Source organism: Procambarus clarkii, chromosome 10, assembly GCF_040958095.1.
Source record: "Procambarus clarkii isolate CNS0578487 chromosome 10, FALCON_Pclarkii_2.0, whole genome shotgun sequence".
NCBI lineage: Eukaryota > Metazoa > Arthropoda > Malacostraca > Decapoda > Cambaridae > Procambarus > Procambarus clarkii.
Window position 1 is genome coordinate 14,921,606 of NC_091159.1, and position 20,000 is coordinate 14,941,605.

The window sequence follows — 20,000 nt, forward strand, 5'->3', positions numbered from 1 at the left end:
AGAGAGAGAGAGAGAGAGAGAGAGAGAGAGAGAGAGAGAGAGAGAGAGAGAGAGAGAGAGAGAGCTAGCTGTAAACACTTAGTTGACGTTTTCTGATATAAAATATGATATCAGAGTCCGTATTGGAGCCGAGGATATCTCCCTGTGATTAAAATGCATGCAGGCCGGAGCGGCCATGTGTAATATGGGAGGGTCCTCGTCTGGTATTCAGAGCCCCTGTTTGAAGTGTGGTTATTGGCGGTCAACCTGCCTGACGCAGGGAATAGTTGGTTGGTTGTCAGCCTTGATGAGCTGGCCGCACGTCCCCCCAACCCCCTACTGACGAGGACGAGCAACAGGATGATGATGATGAGGAGATGAGTACGCACGCTCCCATCAGATCTAGTATGTGTACTCATCTGTGCAAGGAATGAGCTGCTTGTGTCTGTCCTTCATAGCTACAGCGTCTTGCAACGGGTGTATTGTCTCGGGTGATTGCTGAGAAGGACCCACCGGATGAGCGGGGGGCGGAGTCCCCCTCTGCCCCTTGTTTGGATAACTGGGGATAAGGGATGGCTAGATGTATACGAGAATAGTGTGGTAATATTCCTGTGTTATCTATTCTGACCAGTTTATGCCTGAAGGATTGAGACTCAGCCCTTGGACCCCACCTCTCCAACTCTTAACCTGCATGTTCTCGATTCATTGATGAAGATTAAGCCAGCCAAGAGGTGGCGGCACGGGCATGAATAGCCCGTAATGCATAGTGTCCTGTTATACCCACTTTTAAACTTCTGGCACCTCATCTGTGTCTCTACAGCTTCCATTAACGTCCTCTTGTTCTACGGTGTTGATTCTGATCCTTTCCCGCCTTTTCATCCTCTCGAACAAACCCACAAGGGCCGTGATGGGGATTCGAACCTGCGTCCGAGAGCATCCCAGACGCTGCCTTAATCGACTGCCTTAGTCGACTGCCTTAATACGGCCCTTGTGGATTTGTTCAGAGGTAGTGTGTATTAGGGAGTTCACAGGTAGTGTGTATTTAAGAGGATTGCTACGGGAGTTGAGGAGTAGATGGAGGTTGTAAGGTAGAAGTGTAGGTGTGGGTCTGTGTGTATTTACCTATCTGTACGTGCAGAGCCAGCTCCTAGCTCTTGAACCCCGCCTTTCAAGTCGCCAATAGTGTAAAGCATTGATTCTCTAGCTATTTATTCTACCACACGTCAACCACTGAGCAGTCTCAGGATGCAAACTACTACAGTTGTCTAACTCCAAGATACCTATTTAATGAGTGTATGCCAGCGTGCTTGTGAGTGCGTGCATGTGCATGAGTGCGTGCATGTGCGTGTGAGTGCGTGCCTGCCTAGTATTGAGTGGCAATAACAATCACTTACTACTTCTCGAAACCTTCGATTGCGTATCAGGTTCTTGTGTCCGGCCTTCCTCCCCCCCCCCAGCCCGTCTGTGTCCGATAGCCCGTCTGTGTCCGGCCCTCTCCACCCCCCCCCCAGCCCGTCTGTGTCCGGCCCTCTCCACCCCCCCCAGCCCGTCTGTGTCCGGCCCTCTCCACCCCCCCCCCAGCCCGTCTGTGTCCGGCCCTCTCCCCCCCCAGCCCGTCTGTGTCCGGCCCTCCCCCCCCCCCAGCCCGTCTGTGTCCGGCTCTCTCCCCCCCCAGCCCGTCTGTGTCCGGCCCTCTCCCCCCCCCAGCCCGTCTGTGTCCGGCCCTCTCCCCCCCCCAGCCCGTCTGTGTCCGGCCCTCTCCCCCCCCCAGCCCGTCTGTGTCCGGCCCTCTCCCCCCCCAGCCCGTCTGTGTCCGGCCCTTCCCCCCCCCAGCCCGTCTGTGTCCGGCCCTCTCCCCCCCCCCAGCCCGTCTGTGTCCGGCCCTCTCCCCCCCCCAGCCCGTCTGTGTCCGGCCCTCTCTCCCCCCCAGCCAGTCTGTGTCCGGCCCTCTCCCCCCCAGCCCGTCTGTGTCCGGCCCTCTCCCCCCCCAGCCAGTCTGTGTCCGGCCCTCTCCCCCCCCCCAGCCCGTCTGTGTCCGGCCCTCTCCCCCCCCAGCCCGTCTGTGTCCGGCCCTCTCCCCCCCCCAGCCCGTCTGTGTCCGGCCCTCTCCCCCCCCCAGCCCGTCTGTGTCCGGCCCTCTCCCCCCCCCCTCAGCCCGTCTGTGTCCGGCCCTCTCCCCCCCCCTCAGCCCGTCTGTGTCCGGCCCTCTCCCCCCCCTCAGCCCGTCTGTGTCCGGCCCTCTCCCCCCCCTCAGCCCGTCTGTGTCCGGCCCTCTCCCCCCCTCAGCCCGTCTGTGTCCGGCCCTCTCCCCCCCTCAGCCCGTCTGTGTCCGGCCCTCTCCCCCCCCCTCAGCCCGTCTGTGTCCGGCCCTCCCCCCCCCCAGCCCGTCTGTGTCCGGCCCTCTCCCCCCCCCTCAGCCCGTCTGTGTCCGGCCCTCTCCCCCCCTCAGCCCGTCTGTGTCCGGCCCTCTCCCCCCCCTCAGCCCGTCTGTGTCCGGCCCTTTCCCCCCCCCCAGCCCGTCTGTGTCCGGCCCTCTCCCCCCCCTCAGCCCGTCTGTGTCCGGCCCTCTCCCCCCCCCCAGCCCGTCTGTGTCCGGCCCTCTCCCCCCCCCAGCCCGTCTGTGTCCGGCCCTCTCCCCCCCCCCAGCCCGTCTGTGTCCGGCCCTCTCCCCCCCCCAGCCCGTCTGTGTCCGGCCCTCTCCCCCCCCCCAGCCCGTCTGTGTCCGGCCCTCTCCCCCCCAGCCCGTCTGTGTCCGGCCCTCTCCCCCCCCAGCCCGTCTGTGTCCGGCCCTCTCCCCCCCCTCAGCCCGTCTGTGTCCGGCCCTCTCCCCCCCCCTCAGCCCGTCTGTGTCCGGCCCTCTCCCCCCCCCTCAGCCCGTCTGTGTCCGGCCCTCTCCCTCCCCCAGCCCGTCTGTGTCCGGCCCTCTCCCCCCCCCAGCCCGTCTGTGTCCGGCCCTCTCCCCCCCCAGCCCGTCTGTGTCCGGCCCTCTCCCCCCCCAGCCCGTCAGTGTCCGGCCCTCTCCCCCCCCAGCCCGTCTGTGTCCGGCCCTCTCCCCCCCCCCAGCCCGTCTGTATCCGGCCCTCTCCCCCCCAGCCCGTCTGTGTCCGGCCCTCTCCCCCCCCAGCCCGTCTGTGTCCGGCCCTCTCCCCCCCAGCCCGTCTGTGTCCGGCCCTCTCCCCCCCCCAGCCCGTCTGTGTCCGGCCCTCTCCCCCCCCAGCCCGTCTGTGTCCGGCCCTCTCCCCCCCCCAGCCTGTCTGTGTCCGGCCCTCTCCACCCCCCAGCCCGTCTGTGTCCGGCCCTCCCCCCCCAGCCCGTCTGTGTCCGGCCCTCTCCCCCCCAGCCCGTCTGTGTCCGGCCCTCTCCCCCCCCAGCCCGTCTGTGTCCGGCCCTCTCCCCCCCCCAGCCCGTCTGTGTCCGGCCCTCTCCACCCCCCCAGCCCGTCTGTGTCCGGCCCTCTCCCCCCCCCCAGCCCGTCTGTGTCCGGCCCTCTCCCCCCCCCAGCCCGTCTGTGTCCGGCCCTCTCCCCCCCCCAGCCCGTCTGTGTCCGGCCCTCTCCCCCCCCAGCCCGTCTGTGTCCGGCCCTCTCCCCCCCCAGCCCGTCTGTGTCCGGCCCTCTCCCCCCCCAGCCCGTCTGTGTCCGGCCCTCTCCACCCCCCCCCCAAGCCCGTCTGTGTCCGGCCCTCTTCCCCCCCCAGCCAGTCTGTGTCCGGCCCTCTCCCCCCCAGCCCGTCTGTGTCCGGCCCTCTCCCCCCCCCAGCCCGTCTGTGTCCGGCCCTCTCCCCCCCCAGCCCGTCTGTGTCCGGCCCTCTCCCCCCCAGCCCGTCTGTGTCCGGCCCTCTCCCCCCCAGCCCGTCTGTGTCCGGCCCTCTCCCCCCCCCAGCCCGTCTGTGTCCGGCCTTCCTCCCCCCCCCCAGCCCGTCTGTGTCCGGCCCTCTCCCCCCCCAGCCCGTCTGTGTCCGGCCCTCTCCCCCCCCAGCCCGTCTGTGTCCGGCCCTCTCCCCCCCCAGCCCGTCTGTGTCCGGCCCTCTCCCCCCCCCAGCCCGTCTGTGTCCGGCCCTCCCCCCACCCCCCACCAGCCCGTCTGTGTCCGGCCCTCTCCCCCCCTCAGCCCGTCTGTGTCCGGCCCTCTCCCCCCCCCTCAGCCCGTCTGTGTCCGGCCCTCTCCCACCCCCCTCAGCCCGTCTGTGTCCGGCCCTCTCCCTCCCCCAGCCCGTCTGTGTCCGGCCCTCTCCCCCCCCCCAGCCCGTCTGTGTCCGGCCCTCTCCCCCCCCAGCCCGTCTGTGTCCGGCCCTCTCCCCCCCCCAGCCCGTCAGTGTCCGGCCCTCTCCCCCCCCAGCCCGTCTGTGTCCGGCCCTCTCCCCCCCCAGCCCGTCTGTATCCGGCCCTCTCCCCCCCCAGCCCGTCTGTGTCCGGCCCTCTCCCCCCCCCAGCCCGTCTGTGTCCGGCCCTCTCCCCCCCAGCCCGTCTGTGTCCGGCCCTCTCCCCCCCCAGCCCGTCTGTGTCCGGCCCTCTCCCCCCCCCAGCCCGTCTGTGTCCGGCCCTCTCCCCCCCCCAGCCTGTCTGTGTCCGGCCCTCTCCACCCCCCCAGCCCGTCTGTGTCCGGCCCTCCCCCCCCCAGCCCGTCTGTGTCCGGCCCTCTCCCCCCCAGCCCGTCTGTGTCCGGCCCTCTCCCCCCCCCCAGCCCGTCTGTGTCCGGCCCTCTCCCCCCCCAGCCCGTCTGTGTCCGGCCCTCTCCCCCCCCAGCCCGTCTGTGTCCGGCCCTCTCCACCCCCCCAGCCCGTCTGTGTCCGGCCCTCTCCCCCCCAGCCCGTCTGTGTCCGGCCCTCTCCCCCCCCAGCCCGTCTGTGTCCGGCCCTCTCCCCCCCCCCAGCCCGTCTGTGTCCGGCCCTCTCCCCCCCCCCAGCCCGTCTGTGTCCGGCCCTCTCCCCCCCCAGCCCGTCTGTGTCCGGCCCTCTCCCCCCCCCCAGCCCGTCTGTGTCCGGCCCTCTCCACCCCCCCCCAAGCCCGTCTGTGTCCGGCCCTCTTCCCCCCCCCCAGCCAGTCTGTGTCCGGCCCTCTCCCCCCCAGCCCGTCTGTGTCCGGCCCTCTCCCCCCCCCAGCCCGTCTGTGTCCGGCCCTCTCCCCCCCCAGCCCGTCTGTGTCCGGCCCTCTCCCCCCCAGCCCGTCTGTGTCCGGCCCTCTCCCCCCCAGCCCGTCTGTGTCCGGCCCTCTCCCCCCCCCCCAGCCCGTCTGTGTCCGGCCTTCCTCCCCCCCCCAGCCCGTCTGTGTCCGGCCCTCTCCCCCCCCAGCCCGTCTGTGTCCGGCCCTCTCCCCCCCCAGCCCGTCTGTGTCCGGCCCTCTCCCCCCCCCAGCCCGTCTGTGTCCGGCCCTCTCCCCCCCCCCAGCCCGTCTGTGTCCGGCCCTCCCCCCACCCCCCACCAGCCCGTCTGTGTCCGGCTCTCCCCCCACCCCCCTCAGCCCGTCTGTGTCCGGCCCTCCCCCCACCCCCCTCAGCCCGTCTGTGTCCGGCCCTCCCCCCCCCCCCAGCCCGTCTGTGTCCGGCCCTCTCCACCCCCCCCCCAGCCCGTCTGTGTCCGGCCCTCCTCCCCCCCCCCCCAGCCCGTCTGTGTCCGGCCCTCTCCCCCCCCCAGCCCGTCTGTGTCCGGCCCTCTCCACCCCCCCCCCAAGCCCGTCTGTGTCCGCTTGTATGTGTACTGACCTAGATGTGCTTGCAAGGTCGAGCGTCAGCTCCTGTTCCTCCTGAGCATTCTTAGTTCACTACAGCTCTCACATAATTCTTAATACATATATATTTATAATGGTACATCGAATTGCCTTCAACAACCTGTATGTCTAACCACTCCACTTACTGGCAACTCTTACTTTGCTGAAGTTCTTCCTGATCTTTCTGCAACATTATTGCTTCTGTCATGACTGTCAATTCCCCGTTCGAATCTTGCATGTCGCTATCATGTCCCGCGTCCGCTCCACCGTATTCCTTTTCTCCTACAGCGTGGTGAAGTCTATCTCTCCCACCGCACCGCCTATGTGCCTCATATATACTGGTCGAGATATTCCTTCAATATCACAACTTATTTTTGCCAAAAACGGTGAGAATTTTCTTTCTTAAATTAATTCGGAGCTTTCCCAGAATATCGCTCCTCACTTCAGATTTTTTAAACAAGAGTTTTATTTGGTACATTCTCAAACGAAGGGGATATTATTTTATATTTTTTATGGCGTCTCCCTCGTAAACTGTCTGTTTATGGGTCTCTTTTCCTGTTGAGAGAGAGAGAGAGAGAGAGAGAGAGAGAGAGAGAGAGAGAGAGAGAGAGAGAGAGAGAGAGAGAGAGAGAGAGAGAGAGAGAGAGAGAGAGAGAGAGAGAGAGAGAGAGAGAGAGAGAGAGAGAGAGAGAGAGAGAGAGAGAGAGAGAGAGAGAGAGAGAGATACTCTTTAACCTTGCGAAACTATCACCCCCTTCCCCTCCCCTCCTCCTCCTCCGTTCCCTTCATCTTTACTTCTCTCGCGTCATATAAACAGCTCGAAGGTTGCCAAGTTGTAATAAACTGTTAACGAATGGCTGCATATCTAACGAGAATTTATAAACACGGAACACTCCCCGCCAGCCGACCAAGGGGCTTCTGCTTTAGTATCCCCGCACCTACCTTCCGTTTTCTTTCACAGCATGATTACCTTTGATAATTTTATTTCTATTATTAAGATTATCAGTAGTAATACAGTAGTAAACATTTTATTAATTAGTAATTGTAGTAGTAGCATCAACGGTATTATTTGTAGTAGTAGTTTTATTATGATATAGGGAACAACAATTCTAGTAAGTCAAATATAATCAATATTACCTTTATATTAGCCATGGCTCAAGGCCCCCCCCCCTACCATTGCCACTAACTTTAATAAAACATTTATTAAATCAGATCCATTATTATTAAATCTGAAAGAAAATGCCGGTAGAATAACGGGTAATAAAATGTCGGTTGGTCGAGACTATTTGCATTCAATCGTTAAAATCGTTATGTATAAGATATTCCGCACACCTCGTTGGCAAATATGGCGGGCATGTATATTATCGTCTCCGGGCTGGCTCAAATTATCGTACCCCGGTGAGTGTGTCTGGCAGCGCTGTTTCTGATCACTAATGACGTGAGAACTTCACAAGTTATTAAAATTAGTACTGTTTCTCTACCTGCTTGATGGGGAGTTCTGGGAGATCTTCTACTCCCCAAGCCCGGCCCGAGGCTAGGCTTGACTTGTGCAACCCGTTCTCGCAAATTTAATAAGTCAATATTGACTTATTAAATATGTGCATAGGTGACATACTTAACATAATAGTTTCCCTTGAAAAGCTTCATAGAAAACACCGACCTTACCTAACCTACTTAGTATGTTAAGATAAGCATCTTATTGCTTCGTAATTACAATTATTACCTAACCTATACCTATAATAGGTTAAGTAACAATTGTAATTACGAAGCTATAAGATGCTTATTTTAACATACTAAGTAGGTTAGGTAAGGTCGGTGTTTTCTATGAAGCTTTTCAAGGGAAACTATTATGTTTAGTATGTCACCTATGCACGCAACTAATAAGTCAATATTGACTTATTAAATTTGCGAGAACGGGTTGACTTGTGAGAGCTTGGACCAAGAGGCTGTTGCTTACTTGGAGCGGCCCACAGGCCCGCGTATCAACCATATCTACGTACGATATATATTGCTTGTTCGTACACCACGTGTGATTTTTCGACAATGACATGATTGAACATTGCTGGAAATGTTGCACTACAATATTCATGGGTTGTGCAATATAGTGCAGACGCTACAGAATTACCTGAGGTCAGTATATAGCCGTTGCAAATTATAGTTGGATACTATGTTGCTTGTTAGTTTCAGTGTTGAGTGTGAGGATGAACAATTAAATACATCCAAACCTACAATAAGTCTCTATTTGTATAACAATCCAATTAGGTTAATGAGTCCCCCAGATATAATTATGTAACAAATAATTTGTTTCATGTCGAAATAATAACAAAGCGCATATTGTAACTTGTCTCAGAATTGTGCACGCGTTCTCCAACCCTTCCTCGACATACAGCGCTGAGACGCCTCGTATTATAATTGGTGTTTCTTTAATTCTTTTACTCATTTCGTCGAAAAAAAAACATGTAACTCATAAAAGTCACATAATCTCGGGTTAGCCATTGCGTGAAGCCTCAGCTTTTTCTTCAGGGATGGTTAGATTTAAAATTTAGCTTAATTAACTATAGTTAATTTCTCTGGGTATAGTTACTAAGGCCATCCACACTAGTTTGCCAACCAACAAGAAAGTATATTTTAGTCCTGAATAGGCAACTAGTGCAAAAATAAACAAATATTAAGTTTAGTTACCATTAAAAAGTTATATTATTTATGTTATATATATATATATATATATAAAGAAGTTTGTGAGGGTACCACCTCTGGTGCCAATGTGGGGACCCATAGCCTCGGAGAAGAAAATAAAAAGTATTCAGAGAAGACCTTGTGGTTTCTCACTGAACACTAATAGTATCTTCTACCACCTATACCTACCACCTACCTACATATATATTTATTTATTTATGTAAATTAACTGTCAATTTTATAAGACGGTCGACTGCGTAGTCATGTTTTCTGCAAGTCGATAATATGTAATATTGCACAAGTTCCCCATCAATTGCATCTGGTGATTCCTGTAAACACATTAATATGACACAAATTTTCATTCAGCGTTTCTTGGCGCGTGTATTTAGCTTTTTATAAACATTAACTCAAGAAAATGGAGGAACTATATATATGAACGAGAGAGAATTTGGCAAGGAAAAGGCATTTAGTGTTTTCATAAATACCAAGGAAATATTGGACGACGTGATAGAACCTCAGCTTTATATAGATACAAACTAAAACAATACCAATAAGAATCTGTATTAATTTATATATTAATCAATATTGATCAATTGTATTAGACCAATCAGCCACTCTATAAAATCCAGCCTTTTGGCCTATCCATAAACGTTGGAGCCTAAACAATTCATCTAAACTACTGAGTCCGATGCACAGAAAATGTAGCAATTTGTGAGTCAATACTTTTCCCAATAGGCTGCATTTGACACGTTGGTTACCATAACGTACAAAACGCAGCCTATTAGTGTACATAACTATATGTGGAAACACTTCCATATCAAGTTTTATTTCCTTCAACAAACTGTTTTCAAAGAATCGACACTTGACACTTATTATATATCTAAATATATCATAAAATGTAAGGGAGCTGTAAAATAAAAACAAATTTACATAATTTGTGTGCTGCATTTTGTAATTTCTGTGTGCTGAGAAAAGCACACACAAACTGTATTGGAGGGGATCTAAACATTCCCTCTAATGCGTTATGTGTGGTTTCCTCCGAGGCTATGGGTCCCCCTTCTTCCAGCTAGAGGTGGTACTCCCTTCCAATTTACATAATTATAACAAAATAATTATACAACTATAGAGAAGTTGTATTATATTGTTTTTCTTGTTCTGTTCTTCAAAATCGTGGTCCGCGGAATCCAGTGGCTGGATTCAGAGACCAAGGGGCAGATTCACGAAGCAGTTACGCAAGGACTTACGAACCTGTACATCTTTTCTCAATCTTTGGCGGCTTTGTTTACAATTATTAAACAGTTAATGAGCTCCGAAGCACCAGGAGGCTGTTTATAACAATAACAACAGTTAATTGGGAAGTTTTCATGCTTGTAAACTGTTTAATAAATGTAACCAAAGCCGTCAAAGATTGAGGAAAGATGTACACGTTCGCAAGTACTCGCGTAAGTGCTTTGTGAATCTGGGTCCTGAACTATACGTAACTCAATGTATATCCGCGGACTCCGAATACACTATGCAAAATATTTGTATACCTATACGCACATTTATAGCACTGTTCATTGGAGTAAAACCGCGCTACTGCTGACGTGAGGGTATATTAAACGAGCTACTGCTGACGTGAGGGTATATTAAACGCGCTACTGCTGACGTGAGGGTATATTAAACGCGCTACTGCTGACGTGAGGGTATATTAAACGCGCTACTGCTGACGTGAGGGTATATTAAACGCACTACTGCTGACGTGAGGGTATATTAAACGCACTACTGCTGACGTGAGGGTATATTAAACGCGCTACTGCTGACGTGAGGGTATATTAAACGCGCTACTGCTGACGTGAGGGTATATTAAACGCACTACTGCTGACGTGAGGGTATATTAAACGCACTACTGCTGACGTGAGGGTATATTAAACGCGCTACTGCTGACGTGAGGGTATATTAAACGCACTACTGCTGACGTGAGGGTATATTAAACGCACTACTGCTGACGTGAGTGTATATTAAACGCGCTACTGCTGACGTGAGGGTATATTAAACGAGCTACTGCTGACGTGAGGGTATATTAAACGAGCTACTGCTGACGTGAGGGTATATTAAACGCGCTACTGCTGACGTGAGGGTATATTAAACGCACTACTGCTGACGTGAGGGTATATTAAACGCGCTACTGCTGACGTGAGGGTATATTAAAGGCGCTACTGCTGACGTGAGGGTATATTAAACGCGCTACTGCTGACGTGAGGGTATATTAAACGTGCTACTGCTGACGTGAGGGTATATTAAACGCGCTACTGCTGACGTGAGGGTATATTAAACGCACTACTGCTGACGTGAGGGTATATTAAGCGCACTACTGCTGACGTGAGGGTATATTAAACGCGCTACTGCTGACGTGAGGGGTATATTAAACGCACTACTGCTGACGTGAGGGTATATTAAACGCACTACTGCTGACGTGAGGGTATATTAAACGCACTACTGCTGACGTGAGGGTATATTAAACGCGCTACTGCTGACGTGAGGGTATATTAAACGCACTACTGCTGACGTGAGGATATATTAAACGCACTACTGCTGACGTGAGGGTATATTAAGCGCGCTACTGCTGACGTGAGGGCATATTAAACGAGCTACTGCTACGTGAGGGTATATTAAACGAGCTACTGCTACGTGAGGGTATATTAAACGCGCTACTGCTGACGTGAGGGTATATTAAAGGCGCTACTGCTGACGTGAGGGTATATTAAGCGCACTACTGCTGACGTGAGGGTATATTAAGCGCGCTACTGCTGACGTGAGGGTATATTAAACGAGCTACTGCTACGTGAGGGTATATTAAACGAGCTACTGCTGACGTGAGGGTATATTAAACGCGCTACTGCTGACGTGAGGGTATATTAAGCGCACTATACCAACACTCAAACTTATTTCATTCTGCTGCGTTCGCTGAATTCCCCAGACAGAAAATTCGCAAACTGTAAATTTAGTTCAGTAATTAGTACAGCGTTTTACCTGCTACATGTACGCTGCATCAATCCCAGCTGGAATGTAGAAAACATTCAATTATTTACCTCATTATACGAGTCCCAGCCTTGAGCGGTAATTTAGCTAGGAAGAAGTAGGGAAAAATATCACAATGTGCGAGCCAGATTTGTCCAGCAGCTGAGGCATTGTGCCACTTAGGCCAGGTAAGTAGCCAATCAGCTGGCACTGCGCACCTGGGCACCTCAGACCTCATTATGATTCATTATGATCATACTTGTATCATGTCCTTCGAATCTAATTTGTGCTATTGTATCGTCAATATTGTATTATGAGACGGGCAGTCTACGTCCATGTATCTGAATTATTGAGAGTTTGTAGAAGATATATGGACTACGTACATGAACATTCTAACAAATAACTGAATATGTTAGCATTCGGATTACAGTCTTGGTTATTTTAAACATTGGCTTATATAATAATAATGTTGATGGTGCATCCAAAATTAGATGAAAATGACATTTGTGTTGGTGGCAGTGATATGAATTCAAGTTACTTTAGGACGCAAGTTTTAGGTATGCAAGAAGCGCTTCTTGCACGGTCCTAATTCTGTATTCGGGTCATTTCTTTGTACAGACGGTTTTCAACGGACTTTTGTTGTACCTAGCCTAGCCCAACCTAGCCTAATCTGGCCTAGCCCAACCTAAACCTAACATAACCTATCCTAATCTACCCCAACGTAATTTTTAGGTAATGTAAGTTAACCTAACTTTATCTAATCTAACCTAACCTAATGATATGTAGATATCATTTTAGCATCTAGAAATGAAGGTAAAGTCTGTGTAGAGCTACTATTCGACTTTATCCTTTAGGATCAATAAAGCATCTCAAATATATAAATCACTTCTGGAAACTAGAAAACAAAAATCATTGCTGGCAAATATGTATATATATATATATATATATATATATATATATATATATATATATATATATATATATATATATATATATATATAAGTTCAAATAAAGTAAATATATATGTGTACATACAAAAGAATGGGGGTGGTAGGAGAAGATAATATTAGTGTTCAGTGAGAAGCCACAAGGTCTCCTCTGAATACTTTTTATTTTCTTCTCCGAGGCTATGGGTCCCCACATTGGCACCAGAGGTGGTACCCTCACAAACTTATATATATATATATATATATATATATATATATATATATATATATATATATATATATATATATATATATTATATATATATATATATATATATATAATATAAATATTTTTTCCTAAGATGGAAGACATAATGACACGAAAATATCACAACTTTTCCTCAATGTGCTCTGTTTAAATTTACAACTATGTTTTATTTTAACATTAACTGCATAATATGTCTCGTTTTATGAAATTTCTCAAATACGCGAAGAATTCATTAAAAAGTGATTTACTGTACCAACAAATTTGTATCAACAAAATATAATTTCATTTTAATGTTTTCCGTAATCCAATGTGCTGGAATCTTGAGTTATCTTGATGTTATCTTGAGATGATTTCGGGGCTTTAGTGTCCCCGCGGCCCGGTCCTCGACCAGGCCTCCACCCCCCAGGAAGCAGCCCGTGACAGCTGACTAACACCAAGGTACCTATTTCACTGCTAGGTAACAGGGGCATAGGGTGAAAGAAACTCTGCCCATTGTTTCTCGCCGGCGCCCGGGATCGAACCCGGGACCACAGGATCACGTGCCCAGCGTGCTGTCCGCTCGGCCGACCGGCTCCCTGTACTCTGAATATCCCGTACTCTAAACTAGTACGTCTTATTTTGTACGCTCTAGGCCCCCAACGTTCAATTTACAAAGTACTATGAAAAGCAGCGTCTCTCAAATATCTAAGTTTTCGATGCATCTGCCCATTAGGCTAGGTGGGTTGCTCGGGTTCATACGTTTCTGCTAAGGTTAGTACTTTGGATTGTGTACATTGTGGTAAACTTGGATAACTGGCTGGATTCAGAGACCAAGGGGCAGATTCACGAAGCAGTTACGCTAGGACTTACGAACCTGTACATCTTTTCTCAATCTTTGGCGGCTTTGTTTACAATTATTAAACAGTTAATGAGCTCCGGAGCACCAGAAGGCTGTTTATAACAACAACATCAGTTGATTGACACGTTTTCATGCTTATAAACTCTTAAAAAATATAACCAAAGCCGTCAAAGATTGCGGAAAGATTATACACGTTCGTAAGTGCTTGCGTAACCGCTTCGAAAATCTGGCCCCAGGACCTGTGATATGTCTTCATAATACATCGTCATCTCCATTCTGCTCCAGGATAAAATATTTTCCCAGCGAGCGTAGCGTTGCAGGTGCTCCAGAGATGTGTTCACCCCACAGATCACAAGTGTTATTGTCCTGTTGAACAGCTCACCAGTATGGCCATCAATGACGTGATTAAGGACTTTATGCTCTAATTTTGCGCTCAAACATAGTGTGAAAAAGTGCATTTAACATACTAGATAATATTTTCTTATGACAAAATATAGAACAATTTATCTGAAGCTAAAACGGAATTATATTCATAAAGGCATTCCAACAACTCTGTAATACTGTAACAAAATTAATTCTGAAATTTAATACCAGTTTTGTATTACATTAATATATCGGTGTATATTGAATTAATTCATTGTCATTTCACCGTGTTGCATTTTTGTAGAATGGTGAGGCATAGCGCAGGAGAAAAGAGGCAATGTCAGGATAATATTGAGTGCCTGTGGTAGGATATAAATAGTAACTGATTCACATTGGCCAATAGGCCTACTGTAGTCTCCTCTGTTCTAAGCAAAAAATGTGAAAGGTGATTTATTGATAAAATAAAAATGCTATTCTCATATTCATGGATATAGTTTTAAAGATTTTACTATAGGGGAGCCGGTGGCTGAGCGGACAGAACACTGAATGCGTGATCCTGTGGTCCTGGGTTCGATTCCGGGCGCCGGCGAGAAACAATGGGCAGAGTTTCTTTCACCCTATGCCCCTGTTACCTAGCAGTAAATAGGTACCTGGGAGTTAGTCAGCTGTCACGGGCTGCTTCCTGGGGGGTGAAGGCCTGGTCGAGGAGCGGGCCGCGGGGACACTAAGCCTCGAAATCACCTCAAGATGGATTTAGTACGGTATTTTCCTTGCAGATTCTATTTGTTTTGTTATCAAGACACTATCAATAACGCAAATGAATTATTTCAAGAATCCTTCCTTGCATAATCAGTAACCAAGGTTTAGGTGTTGAACTTATCAACCTCTGTAGGGTTATTATAGGCCTCGCAACAGCCTACAAAATATACAACAAATCATGTGAACTAACGTACACTCTGTAATCATTCTCATGAAATAAATTATCATAATACACTACATTTGAAAGCAAGTGCATACACACACACCACATTTTCTATTAAGTCTCCTGGTGTGAATGGGCGCCGTTTTCTGTGGGGTGGGGGCGGCGAGTGTGCAGGATGGGTTGCCGGGCCCAGCCTGGCAATTGACAGGATCCCGGCCTCCAGAATATCGTCATTGCAGGCTCCTAATGGCGAGGTCTCCCAGCTCGTTATTGGAGTATTATGTCCACTTTTTTTTATAATTTCGTATCTTCATTTCAGAGATTATGATGGGATTACTGCTGGATATTTTGCACGGCGCTGACATTGTAGGTATTTCCAATCAGATTTGGATTATAGAACGAAATGATGTTCCACCGGTTTGAAGGGCTCTCCATATTGTTTTATTTTTTGTGTTAGCGTGAGGCCCGGAATTATCAACTTAGTTAGGAGTTTTCTATGTCGAGTGCGTTCATTTCAGAGCGTGTAATAGAGCGACTGCTTCAGCCCCCCTCCCCCCCCACCCCCGCCAAAAGGGATCCTCGCCCCCCTCCCCCTTACCAAAGGGGATCCTCGCCCCCCCCCCCCCACCCTACTATACGCGTATACCATTATTTGCAACACGAGCCAAGGTGATTTACCGAGCAGTTGTGGCTAGTAATCCCCATAGCTGTTGAGTGCCATTTTGCCTGGAGCAAATGTTGTTACTGCATTTGTCCCGACACCTGTAATGTGACGGCATCTAGACCTGTAGGAATTTACCCGAATTTACCTGAATTTATGGCCACTGTGTCTACGGGTCCTGGCGGAGACGGATCACACCCGGGGCTGGCGGGAAAGCTCTTCTTCCCACTGTACTGACTTCAAGAACGTTAGCCATTCATTTTAAATTCTCCCCGCCAGTCTCCCTTCAATTTCCCCGCAAAAATCCTCCCCCACCACCATTATCAACCCCCCAATCTTCACTATTTCCCCACTACTCTCCTCCTCACAATAGTCCTCCATTCCCTTCACCACAGTCTTCCCCCACCACCCTCACCCATTGCCCTAAATACGACTGTAACAGAAATAACAGTATATAACAGGCATCAATAACAGCCTAGTGACGTAATCAACAATATTGCCACAGTTTTAGTGATCGTAAATTGTCCTTTTTTGGCATTGGGTCACGTTGGTTTTGATGAGTTTCTAATCTGAGTGGTAGAGAGATGATGACAATGGCGGACACTGAGCGTATATGTGCGTGATTGTATTTATTATGCGTGCGTGTTGTGCGTGCGTGTCCGTCTGTGCCTTGTGTGTGTGTGTGTTTGTCCGTCCCTTGTGCGTGCGCGCGTGCGTGTACTCACCTATTTGTGCTAGCGGGGGTTGAACTTTGGCTCTTTGATCCCGCCTGTCAACTGTCAATCAACTGTAACTAACTACTAAGTAATTTTTGTCCCTCCCCCCCACACACACACCCAGGAAGCAGCTCCGTAACAGCTGTCTAATTCCCAGGTACCTATTTACTGCTAGGCATCAGGGTGAAAGAAATTTTACCCATTTGTTACTGCCTGGTCCGGGAATCGAACCTGGGCCACAGAATTACGAGTCCTGAGCGCTGTCCGCTCAGCTACCAGATCCGGTAGTTACCCATTCAGACTCAGCTAACAGTGTGTGTGTGTGTGTGTGTGTGTGTGTGTGTGTGTGTGTGTGTGTGTGTGTGTGTGTGTGTGTGTGTGTGTGCGTGAGTGCGTTAACATAGCAGACCTTGTACGAGGCCGTGGCAACCAGCCAATCATTCGCGTCAAGATTTAGCGTCGTAAGTGCCTCATTGAGCGATAAAAGTGTAATACCTCTACCTTGCCAATGTTATTGGAAAACATATAATTTGTCCTATACCTGCTTGCGTCACATATCTGACTGCTTGCTTCATCACACGTGTCCGCTCTTGTTACTATATCCGAATGATTGCGTCAGTATATGTATCTGCTCGGACAGAATAACTGAACGATTGCGTCACTATAACTGGCTTCTTAGGTCAGAATAACTGTTAGCATCACCTTAACTAACTGTTAGCATTGTCATCTATCCCGGTACGCTGCATCTTGTCTCTAGGCCTCTCTACCTCCTCTATGCAGGCGATGAGTCACAATAACGTGGCTGAAGTATGTTGACCAGACCACACACTAGAAATTGAAGGGACGACGACGTTTCGGTCCGTCCTGGACCATTCTCAAGTCGATTGAGAATCGACTTGAATCGACTTGAGAATGGTCCAGGACGGACCGAAACGTCGTCGTCCCTTCAATTTCTAGTGTGTGGTCTGGTCAATCTACCTCCTCTATTTCCTCTATCAGGGTTGCGTGTTCAATCCCACCGCATGGCCCCATCTTCTTACTGATATTCTTGTGGTGTCAGCGTGTGAGACTGGGTTCGCGGAAGGATGGTGGTGACGGAACTCACACAGGAGAGAAGCGCCACAATGGATCACAATGTGGTAATACATGACTGGCGCCTTGCGTGTGCTAGCCGGCGAGCCTCACCGTCAATGCGCACAAGTGCGAGTCTTATAGGTCAATATTTCTTTGTCTGAGATATTGATGTTAATATTGATGATTTATGTTGACCAGACCACACACACTAGAAGGTGAAGGGACGACGACGACGTTTCGGTCCGTCCTGGACCATTCTCAAGTCGATTGTGCGTCGTCCCTTCACCTTCTAGTGTGTGGTCTGGTCAACATACTTCAGCCACGTTATTGTGACTCATCGCCTGCAGTGATGATTTAGTTATGATATTAATTATGATTGTGCCAATTATAATTAATAATTTTTAGTGATTATATTGAAAATGATAATAATAATGATAAACAGAAATTGCAATAGAAATTACAAATAAATAGTCACGAATTATTTCTTCCATTTTTATTCAAGTCACTGAAGATCAAAATAACTTTCCACCTTACCACTGTACGAAAGGTTAAATCTAGGTTATATATATATATATATATATATATATATATATATATATATATATATATATATATATATATATATATATATATATATATATATATGTGTGTGTGTGTGTGTGAATGAGATTGGGTGGATATAAATAGAAGCTGCCTCGTATGGGTCAACAGGCCTTCATTCATTCAATAGACAGTTACCTTCATTCTTATGTTCTTAAGTCCACTACGGGCTCACCATAGTCCGTGCTACTCGCAACTCAGTGTTCCGAGGAGATGAGTCTAAAACAACAACTGGCGTTACATTGTGCTTCACGTGACGTCAGCGGCTCTCAACCAACGGCCCCGACTCTGGTGTGCTTCTCCCTCATCTCTAGGTAGGTATTTTATCCAGGGACTCAACATTATAATTAAAGTGCTTGATTCGTAACGCCTTATAATTCCTGTTGCTGGGAGAGAGGAGGTCTGTTCTTGGATCGTCGTCCTCCGCTGAGGTCGTAGGTGCTGTCCACTGTCCCCAGGATGCAACCCACAACAGTTGCCTAGCTCCTAGGTGCATAGTTACACCAGGGTAAATTTATCGTTCGAGGATCGAACCCGGGATCCTCAATCATGAGTCGAGAATGCAGACAACACGACCACCCATTATACAAGCATTAAGAATAAATAGTTTTGCAACCTGAGTTATGAGAATTTTTAAGCAAACACTTCCGTAGCCTGAACCAGAGCCCGAAGCGCTGTGCGTACTAGTGGCTTTAGGTACTGTACGTACTACCTCTATCTATAAATCCAACATTATGTTTGAAAATCAACTATGTATGTACTGAATAAAAAAATTAATTTCATGAATAAAAAATGTAACTTAATTTTAATTTTACTTGCGGTTTATTTTGTAAAGAAACGTTTACTGGAGTGAAAGTACTCCAAGGCTTCTCCCGAAGAGACCTAGTTGTTCTCACCTAGTTGTGCTTGCGGGGGTTGAGCTCTGGCTCTTTGGTCCCGCCTCTCAACCGTCACTCAACTGGTGTACAGATTCCTGAGCCTATCGGGCTCTGTCATATCTACACTTGAAACTGTGTATGGAGTCAGCCTCCACCACTTTTTCGCCTGAAGAGGTATATTTCTACGGCGAAGATATACCCAACTTTTAATCAATCGGAACTAACACTTTTTGCCTCCTAGTCTGCACTAAATGCGATGCAAGTTTACATCTTGTTGGGAATAGTGATACTAGATCAGCATGTGCAGTTGCAGAGTTGCTAGACTCTAGTTCCTAGGCTCCAATACATTAAGAGTCCTGCTTAATTAATATATCACTACTATGTTCTCCCACGATCCTAGTTAGTCTCCCTCTCGCAATAAAGAAGTTGTATCTTACATTTATTTGACTCGTTCAGGTGTTCAGCTTTCGTTTGATTTAAGTTCGTCCTATATTTTCACCTTATTAGATCATCTATAAATCTTGTATATTGTGCTCATGTCCCGATTCCTCTGTGTATGTTCCTTCGCACGTACAGAGACTTAAGGAGAGAAGAGTAGACTCATCCACATATCTATTACTCAACAAGTACTCAATTACTCATTTTGTGGTCGAAAGCTGAAATACTACATTTTCTGTTGCTCTTATTGAATGTATTTTATATGAATAATTCTGAGCTCCTGAGGCAGCCACGCTATCAGTCATGAAGCCACGCTATCAGTCATGAAGTCTCAGCCAATACATTATTACCACCTCGTTCCCTCCAATCGCCTTACATCACTCCGGCACTTGTTATGAAACTATCGTCGTCAAGTCGGTGTTCGCTACCTGTTCAGCTGATACAAGCCGCCACTACGAGCCCCCACGGTCGTGGGTTGTGTCGTAAACAATGTCAGACGTCTCAAGACGGTGTATTCGTAAACCCAAGGCTCTTGAGCCCTATCACGAGGCAAGTTATGTTTGCCAACATGACCACTTGGTCAGATTAGTCATCCCCCAGCGGCAAGCTTCAGGCCTAAATATTAATCTTACCAACCGGTCATTCCCATTATATTTGCCATTATTGCCCTTAGTTCACAGCCCGTGCTCACACCACCGTTCATAAGTCACTAAAAATGATGTACTGTATTACCCGAACCTAACCTAACCGAACCCAGAGCACAAGGATAGAAAACGGAACGTCACGACAATTTTGCGAGATGGGATCACTTAAAGTACATCATTTTTTTTTTTTTTGGAAAAAAAAACTTTTTTGGACGTTAGGGGATTTCAACGTCAAAATGTGATGTACTATTATTGGAGAGGCCGGGTTACAGGCGTCGTAGTTCAGGGGAGTCACCTCGTGGCCAATTGTGGGG

At 49.2% G+C, this 20,000-nt stretch overlaps 1 protein-coding gene across 2 annotated transcripts in view; it reads right to left on the reverse strand.

Moving 5' to 3' along the window:
• LOC123746898 (DE-cadherin) overlaps positions 1 to 20,000 on the reverse strand; it is a 289,369-nt gene that overhangs the window by 196,180 nt on the left and 73,189 nt on the right. The gene's annotated exons all lie outside the window — the stretch shown is intronic.